This window comes from Nicotiana tabacum, chromosome 15 (genome assembly GCF_000715075.1).
Source record: "Nicotiana tabacum cultivar K326 chromosome 15, ASM71507v2, whole genome shotgun sequence".
In the NCBI taxonomy this organism is placed as follows: Eukaryota; Viridiplantae; Streptophyta; class Magnoliopsida; order Solanales; family Solanaceae; genus Nicotiana; species Nicotiana tabacum.
In genome coordinates, this window is record NC_134094.1 from 46,628,846 (window position 1) to 46,639,197 (window position 10,352).

Here is a 10,352-nt window from a genome sequence, read left to right on the forward strand (position 1 = left end):
GCCCTAGAGTGAGAAGGTGTTCTTCAATAATTATTCTTCAAGTCTTGCTCAAATCTTGGAAGATTATCAAGGGAAACTCACAAGTTCTTCATCTAAGAGGTAAGGTTCCATACCCTAGTTTTCAATTTCGAATTTGGGTAAAAGATGGTTGATTAGGAGTATGATTCATGGGTATGAGAGTATTATTTATACATGCATGTACCAACAAGAATTGTGGGAGGATTGTTGAACTTAAATAAGTAAGTATTGGGTTGTGGAGTGAAAGAAATCTTGTAGGAGAACCTTGTGGTTATATTTGCATACCTAATGTTTGATAAAATGCTCAAATGAGTTGAGACCATGAATATCTTCCTAATTATAGTTTAATTTTGTTATGTCTCAAATAGATTGGGATTGCTAGAATTTTCGGAATGTTGTAGTAATTTAAGAAAAGCTCAATTGAGGTATGTTGGCTAAACTTTCTCTCTTGGAATTGAATTTCATAACGTTACCGTGAGTTTCAAAGTATGGGTTGCGTATTAGAATGCTGTGGGAAATTTTCAATATTCTTAAGACTCTTAATTGCTCATATGTGTACCTAAAGTCTTGATTCGGAATGTCTTATTGTTGATAACCTATAAAGATGGTTGGAAGTGAAATAAGTGAATTGGGAATATAATGTGTGGCCAACGTGCCAACAGTGAAAGGTATACTTGTGTCCAATGGTGCCGATGTAATGAAATAATGTGAGAAAGGTTATGAAATGAACTTTGACTCAACTATTCCAAAATTTACTTCGACAATATAATCGGCTAAAAGTTTATGAACTCAAGTGATGCCCATATGTGGCTGTTTTAGCTAATGCTATGCTTTGTATTCTTACACATTCGTGAGTGGAAATTGTGTATGATTATAATTTTTGCTTCGATTTCCAATCATTTTACTCCATTTATTGGAAAAAAATCGATTATGTTTAAAGCCTTCATTACTAATGAACTTAAAGTTGTGATTTCCGAAATATTCTACTTGTTGATAATTATGATGATGATCTATGAAAGGGAAGAAATAAAAGTGTGGAATATTAAATTAGGCCATTGTGCCATGAATAAAGAATCATATGTATGGCCAAGAAAGCCAATGAAATAATAATGTTGTAAGCGGTTGCAAGTACGGATTAGGTGATATGTAATGTGAAAGGTTATGAGATGTACGTATTTGTACTTTTGTTTCCAATATGTTGTGAAACCCTGTGGATGGTCTATGAAACGCATATGTACATTGTGTTATGAAATTCTATGGACGGTCTATGAAACGCATAGGTACATTGTGTTACGAAATCATGTGGACGGTCTATGAACGCATAGGTATATTGTTTTATGAAATCCTGTAGAAGGTCTATAAAACGCATAGGTACATTTTGTTATGAAATCCTGTGGACGGTCTATGAAACGCATAGGTACATTGTGTTATGAAATCCTGTGGACGGTCTATGAAACGCATAGGTACATTGTGTTATGAAATCCTGTGGACGGTCTATGAACGCATAGGTATATTGTGTTATGAAATCCTGTGGACGGTCTATGAAACGCATAGGTACATTGTATTATGAAATCCTGTGGACGGTCTATGAAACGCATAGGTACATTGTGTTATGAAATCCTGTGGACGGTCTATGAAACGCATAGGTAGATTGTGTTATGAAATCCTGTGGACGGTCTATGAAACGCATAGGTACATTGTGTTATGAAATCATGTGGACGGTCTATGAACGCATAGGTATATTGTTTTATGAAATCCTATGGAAGGTCTATAAAATGCATAGGTACATTGTGTTATGAAATCCTGTGGACGGTCTATGAAACGCATAGGTACATTGTGTTATGAAATTCTGTGGACGGTCTATGAAACGCATAGGTACATTGTGTTATGAAATCCTGTGGATGGTCTATGAACGCATAGGTATATTGTGTTATGAAATCCTGTGGACGGTCTATGAAACGCATAGGTACATTGTATTATGAAATCCTGTGGACGGTCTATGAAACACATATGTACATTGTGTTATGAAATCCATTGTGATATGAAATTTTATGGACGGTCTATGAAATACATAGGTGCATTGTGTATAAGAGGTGTAGCTGTACGATATGAATAGACACTATGGACGGTCTATGAAACGCATAAGTGTATAACATGATATGTGAACACTAAGGACGGTCTAATGAGACACATTATTAATGCAGACAATAGGTGCCCCTTTTGTTGTCCTTGTTTGTACAGGTTGTGGGTTATGGTTGATGTTGGGAATTGAACTAGAAATGTTGGTACTTGAAAATTATGTTTTTCATTAATTCTATAAACTCGTAATGTTTTGGAAATTATGAATGGAGAGCTACTAATGGAAATGAAAAGAAAGTTGTTAATAAAATCTTTTCAGTGATTGATTAATGGAGTACAACTCCTCTTTATTCATGGATGAGTTTGGGTAGAAGGAAGTCTAATAGGCTTGCTCGGCCTGGTTCTCTCGGTTGAGCGTCGGTCGCGCTCACTGAATTTGGGGCGTGACAGTAGTGATCCTAAGAAAATTTTAATCAAGGTATGTTCGGTTAAGATCCTTCCTATAAAATCGATTCCTATGAGGTTCTCCATGATCTTCCTAAGTATGATTTCCACATGCTCCATGCCTTAGCTTCCAAATTGCTAGAACATGATTATGGGCGACAAGTAATTATATGTTACCCATGTGTTCCTTCCCAAGTCATGACTTTTATGCTACGAAACTACATGATTGAAATGCTTTAAAAGATTGAATTACTAAATGCGCATGAAACTCTACATATTTCTTATTTGCTAATGTCATGCTCTATTCCTTCAAAATTTCTCAACGTCATTAGTTTTCAAATGCACATGAACATAAAGTTATATCCTTCCAATGATATAAATACGTCCCTATGGTTTTCAATGAGTCAATGCATATGTTATGAAATGAAAGACAACCAATCTTCATTCTTCATTGTGCGAAGAATGAAGATTATAATGTATGGCCAAAAGTGCCAATGAAATGAAAAGATCTTATAAAAGGCTATGAGCTATATAGTTCTTTTTATATAAAAATATTTTTGGTAATATCATTAGGTCACCGAGGAAGGGTGGGTTATAAAGGTCCAAGCCCGAAACTATACGTACCGATGTAGGAGATGATTGAGGGACATATCCCCTTTGTATTATGTCAAGATTATTTTTCATTGATTGGGATGAATTGATTGCTAGCAAAGACCATATCGACCCATACGACATTGTGGTGAGATGGCCTAGCCGATCAGGCGGAGATCGAATGTCATGCCGCAAACTTGGTGATTTCGTATTTCTATATCAACCCACATACATTGGGATGAGACGGCCTAGCCGATCGGGCCAAGATCGGACTCCATGCCACGTGCATGGTGGTGTGTCAGTAACAAATAATCTTCCAACCAAAAATGTTAAGGCTTATTTAAAAATTGATTATGTTTTAACTTGGTATTTAAATATTATTAATTTTATTATTGCTTCCATGTTTTTCTTTTCTTACATTGGCATTCCATTCCATATGAGGGTACTTAGCTTTACAACTAGTACTATTCCATATGAACTAACGTCCCTTTTATCGGGGGTGCTGCATCTTTAATAGATGCATGTGGTTGCTCAGCCGGTGGCACAGGTTCTTGATAGGTGTACCCTCTTCTAAGCTGATTTGGTGAGCCCTACTCCATATTGGGGTCTTATGTCGTTTTGGTTCTTGTACATTGTATTTTTGAGGTATAGCTGGGGCCTTGTCACGGCTACTTCCATATTACCCTCATGTTTGTTTAGAGGCTCTGTAGATATACTGCGGGTCATGCCTTGTATGAAAAAAACAAACTAAAAAAATCGTTTTGTCGGATGTTTCTACTTTTACCCATGTACTTGTAATATTTTGGTAATTATCAATGAAACTTCTTTAAGTAATGAAAATTAGTGTTGTACATTTTATCCTCTCGTTTTTCTAACTCTTGTAGTTTATTTTTGATTAATTCACGAGCAAGGCTGGGTAATAGGTATCAAGTAGGCTTGCTCGATTAGGATATCTCGGTTGAGCTTCGGTCCCCCTCCTCAAGGCCGGGGTGTGAAAACTATTGAGATTCTAGGTAAGAGTTCATGTTATCTCAAGGGGAAGGGGTTAGGCATCCCTCAAGATCCGCTAAAGTGTGATTTCGGGTTGGACTTAATTAACTAAATGAGGGTTTTAGGTAAAGAATGTTTGGTTCAATATTTATAAAACAATTATGAAAAGAATTTGATGAAAGAAATAATCAATTATGAATATTTACATGTTGTATATATAGTGAAGTAGGTAAACGAAATACATGGGAGGATCGTGTGTGAAATTAATGGAACAAAAATATTAAGAATACAATTTGATATTTTAAAAGAATTGGTGGTGTAAGTAAATAAGTGAATAATGTATGTATTTGACTAAAGTAGGTAATTAATAAAAAATAATTTATAATGAACAAGTCAAGGTTAGAGAATGCACAAACACAATTTCTTGCGATTGTAATCTAATGAATCACTAAAATATGAATGTTTTTTATTTAAAGTGAACGAATAAATGTGAGAAATTGCTACCAAATTAAGAGAGTACGTAGTACAATAAAGCGTCCTAGATTTTGAATTTTAAACATTTAACCTAACACTAAAGAACTGATTTGTTGCATAATCATACCGCTAGCTAACAAAGAATTGCTATACAAATTGATCTTCTCGAATATGGTAATATAAAAATATTTAAGAGATTAAATAAAAATAGCCTAATATTTCATGAAATTTTGTTAAGCCAAACTAAGTTTATTTTACAAGTGCATATTTATTATAAGTATGCTAACTAATAACAAAGCATATGAATATCATAAAATTATGTTAAAGCGCATTCTAAAGGCTTAGATACTGAGGCGAGCTAATTGGTCTATAATTGTAATGACCCGGCCGGTTATTTTATGTATTTGAGTGTCAGTTTCCTATTTGATACTTTTCATATGCATGTTTATTATTTTATGATTTGTGGGGATGGTTGGTTTGGTTTTGAAAAGGTTTGGGAGTTAATTAGAATACTTAATTCTATTATTGGAAGCTTAAGTCAAAATGGCGATTTGATGATTCCAATAGGTTCGTATGGTGATTTGGGACTTGAGCATATGTTCGGATTTGGATTGGAGGTTCCTACAAAATTTTGGTTCTATTTACCGAAAGTTGGCAATTTGACGGTTTTGAGAGTTCATAGGTTTGACCGGAAATTGTCTTTGATTTTATAGAGTTCCGATTGTGATTCGAGACTTGAAATAGGTTCATTTTGTTGAATAAAATTTGTGTGCAAAGTTTGGTGGTGATCCGAAGTGGTAAGGCATGAATAAGATGTTTGGTTGGAAGTTTAGAAGCTTATGAACTTAAGAGAAATTCAAATTGTGGTTAGATCCATGATTCATAGATGTGATGATCTCATAGGTATTTATATGTTGTGGATAGATCCGGGGTAGTATTTATGGACTTGTTGGTATGATTGGACGAGGTTTCGGATGGCTCGGGATAGTTTCAGACCACCTCGAGCATGTTTGATATTGCAGATTTTGTTGGTGTCTGGTGTATTTTGCTATCACAGAGCAAGTCTCGTGATCGCGGCGAAGGATTTGGAGCTGACTGGTTTTGTTATTTGCATTCGCAAATAGAGATTCGTGTTCGCGATAAGTTGTGGTAAGTTATTTTTCACGTTTGCGCCTGTGTGTCATGTTCGCAGAGCAGCGAGGTAGGTTGGAGTATAGCCTTCGCGATCACATTTAGGGGGTCGCGTTCGCGTAGGCTGGGGCATCTGAATTTCAGGTTCGCGAGGTCTCTTCCACATTCGCACAGAGATTTTTGAGAATGTGGCTAGTTTGGCCTTCACGATCGCGAGGAGCCTGTCGTGATCGCGAAGGGTAGCACTGGACAAACTAATTTAAGTTCTAATCTCGGAATTTTAGCTCATTCTCTCATATTTTGAACCCTAGACTCGGAGATGGGCGATTTGTGAAGGAGATTTTCATTTAAGGCAAGAGGGCAAGTGATTTCTACTTGATTTTAATAATATATCTTATTTCCCTATGGATTATTACACATATATTATGAAATTTCGGGGTTTTATCTATAATTTTTGAGAGTATTGAAAATTTGGGAGTCGATTTGGACTTGGTTTTAGAATCTAATAATATATTTGAACTCGTGGGGTTGTGGATAGTCCAGATCTACCTCTAGATTCAGGTTTTGACAATGTGGGCCCGGATTATCTTTTGTTGACTTTTGGAAATTTGACTAAAGATTGAACTTTAATGTTTGGAATTTATTCCTATGACTTTATTTGACGTTATTGAGTTGTATTGACTAGATTTGATCCATTCAGAGACCGATTTGAGAGTAAAGGAGTCTTGGAGTATTGATTCTCGGTCATTCGGGGTAAGTATTTTGCCTAGGCTTACCTTGTGGGTATTTTCCCGTATGCTATGATGCTTGTTCTATGTTAGGGGTGACGCTTATGCCAGGTGATGAGTGTATATGTGTCCCGTAGTTATTCATATTCCGGCTAGACCTTAGGCTATTATATGCCTTATTTTGCTATCATGCCTCTTTGATACCATATTTTTCTCCACTTGTTTGACTATGTGAGCTATTATTCATGCTAGAAATTATGTCTAAGTTATTTGCTTATCTGTTTGAGATATGATAGTGCTATGTTTGCTATGTTGAACTATTTGCCTTAGCCATAGTAATATTCTTAAGTCATGATATTTTATCCACCTATTATATCTTTGTCTCCGTGCACTCTTTGTATGTTATCTCTTATGTTTTTAGTGTCCTTGTGTGTGACACGAGTTTGAGCTGAGTTATGGGACACCAGTATGTTTCGTGATGTATTTTGAGTATGATATTGTGAGATGTTGGCATACTGAGACTTGAGGAGATTAACGACTGATCTTGGGCCATAGAGCCATGCTGATATTGATATTGAGGTGAAACTTGCATCAAGACCCCATAATGGGATGAGTGATATTGATCATTGGCTTTGTTCCGATCAGCGCTTGGACTGGGATCCACCCCTCCGTAGGTAGGTGATAACCCATGTTACTTTGGGCCCTATGAGTGCAAGCACACGAGATGTGCTTAGTGAGGAACCTATGTCAGAAACCTGTATAGTGTTGAGTGTGTGTTTGTGATGATTCAGGGGTATTATACCTGGCATCGTGAGAGTGTTGAGAGCATGATTAAGGGGTACTTGTGACAGACACTATGAGCGTGATGAGATTTTGTATAGTTGATAAATTAATTGTGATGTTTCTAATTTTGGCATGTAGGCATAAAGTTGTATTTTTCTCATGCTAATTGGTATTTGATGTCTCTACTTGATGTTTGGATCTTGAAATCACAATTTACCTTGATAAATCCATATCTAAGTGATTCTTCTGGAGAAGTTGGTTCCTTGACTAATATACATGAAAAGAATGCCTATTTCTCCTCTTATTGTGTTAGAGTTGAGCCTGTTATTATTTGAGTTGGTTTTCCTTATCTTCCATTATCCTGTTGTTATTGTTGTTGTTAGTTGTTGAAAGTGAGAATCAGACTTTTCCAACCTTGTCACTACTTTATCTAAGGTTAGACTTGCTACTTACTGAGTACATGGGGTCAGTTGTACTCATACTACACTCTGCACTTCTTGTACAAATCTAGGTGTCGTTGATAGCGGAGGTTGCTAGTGAGTTGATGTAACCCGACCTACCTTTTTGAGCATTTGCATTCCGTTTGCTAGTTTGAGATCTTGATTTGCTTCATATGAGGTATTATGACTTGTGTGTATGGTCGGTTTCTTTTTTTGAGTGGTTTGAGGTTGATTTAGAAGAATGATACTCATTTTAGAAGCTCTAAGTTGGAAGAGTTGACCAAGTTAAAGTTTTGTGCATTTGATCTCGGATCAGAGTTTTGATAGTTCCAGTAGGTCCGGATGGTAATTTTGGACTTGGGCGTATGCCCGAATTTGCATTTGGATGTTTCTAGAAGGTTTTGGCTCTATTTGGTAAAAGTTGGCAATTTGAAGGTTTGAAAAGTTCATAGGTTTGACCGGTAATTGACTTTGATGTTATTGGGTTCAGATTGTTGTTCCGGATGTTGGATGGGTTTGTTATGTCATTTGGAACTTGTGTTTAAAGTTTGGTTGGATTTCGGGTTGGTTAGGCTTGAATCAGACGCTTGGTTAGAAGTTTGAAGTTTATAAACTTAAGAAATTGATCTTGATTGACGATTCGTGGTTTTGATGTTATTATGTGTGATTTGAGGCCTTGAGAAAGTCTGTGTTGTATTTTGGGACTTGTTGGTATGCTCGGGTAGGGTCCCGAGGAGCTTGGGTGGGTTTCGGACCACCCGAAAGATGGATGAGTTTGGCTGAAGGTTGGCAGTCCTTGTGCAATTGCACCTGCGAAGGGAGGTGCGTAGATGCGATGGCACATCTGCGGTAATTGGTGCGCAGAAGTGTAAGAGGTAGCTTGGGAGCACATTCCGCAAATCCGAAGATTGCTTACAGAAGTGAAAGTGCAAATGCGCTAGGGTGTCCGCATGTACGATGTTAGCGGAGGTTGGGTGTGTGCGCAGATGCGAAGGTCTTTCCACATTTGCGAGTCCACATTTGCGAGGGTGTGTCCGCATATGGAGTTTGTCGGGGCTTCAAGGGAACTCATAGATGTGAGGTATTTGACGCAGATGCGGCTGTTTGGTCCGCAGATGCGGAGATGCCTCGGCATATTTTATATATTCGAGGGTTTTACTCATTTTACCACATTTTGAGATTGGGAGCTCAGATTTAGGCGATTTTGGAAGGGATCTTCACGATTTGGATTGGGGTAAGCATTTTTGACTCGGATTTGATTATATTACATGATTCCATCTTCGATTTCGGCATTTGATCGATGAGTCTAAAAGAGAAATTGGAGGTTTTTTTCAAAAACCTTTCGAAAGTGAATAATTGAGTTCTGAAAATCGATTCGGAGTCAAAATGGAATGAAATTAGTATGACTGGACTCTTAATTGAATGAGTTGTCTGAATTTGTGAGTTTTGTCTGGTTTTGGGGTGCGGACCCAGATATAATTTTTGGTTGGCATTGAGTATTTGATTAAAGATTAAACCTTTATCATTTGGGTTTGTTTCCTATGACAGTTTTTGGTATTTTTGAGTTTCTTTTGGCTAGTTTCAAGCCGTTCGGAGGTTGATTTGCACGGGATGGCATTTCTAGAGTATTTTTTAGCTTGTTCGAGTTAAGTAACATATCTAAACTTTGATTTGAGGGAAATTATTCACGAGAACTATGATATTTGAGATGGGTTGGGGGTTACACACGTGCTAGGTGACACGCAGGTGTGCGTGCACAGTGGTATTCATGATCCGGGTAATTAGGCTATTATATGCCTTGTTTTGCTATCATTCTTTTTTGATATCCTGTTTTCTCCATTTGTATGACTACATGAGTTATTATTCATGCTAGAAATTATGTCTATGCTATTAGCTTAATTGTTTGAGGCATTATAGGGCTGTGTTTGCCATGTTGAGCTATTTGCCTTAGCCACAGTTATACTGTTCAGTGAAGATGGTTATATCCGCATGTTATATCTTTGTCTCCGAGCACTTTTAATATGCTGTCTTACATGTTTTTGGTGTCCTTGTACGTTACACGAGTTTGAGTAGAATATGTGGCACATTGTGATATTTTGTGTTGTATAATTGAATTATGCTTTTGTGAGATGCTGCATATGGAGACTTAAGCAGATTGATGACTGATGTAGGCCATAGAGCCATGGTGATTGATAATGAGGCGACGCTTGCATCGAGGCCCCATATTGGGCTGAGTGTTATTGATACTGAGGTGATGCGTACGCCAGACCCCACATTGGGCTAAGTGGTATCGTTTAGGGGCGACGCGTGAACCAGGCTCCATGCTGGGCTATGTGGTATTGATTGTTGATTAGTTCTTGGGCAAGATCTGGCCCTCCGGAGTCTGGTATTCACAGTGAGCGCAGGCATAAGGATATATATATATATGTGTGTGTGTGTGTGTGTGTGTGCTTTGGCGAGGGGCATTTGTTCCAGGCACCCATACAATGTTGAGTGTGATTGTGTGTGTGATGGTGAGGGGAATTTGTGCCAAGCACCGTGAGCTTGCTGAGTGTGAGTATACTTGATATCTTCGCTATGATGTTATTGACTTGACATGTATATTTGACATGTAGGCACAAAGATGTCTTTTCCTTGTGCAAGATGATAAATAAAATGTTTTACCTGTTGTTGT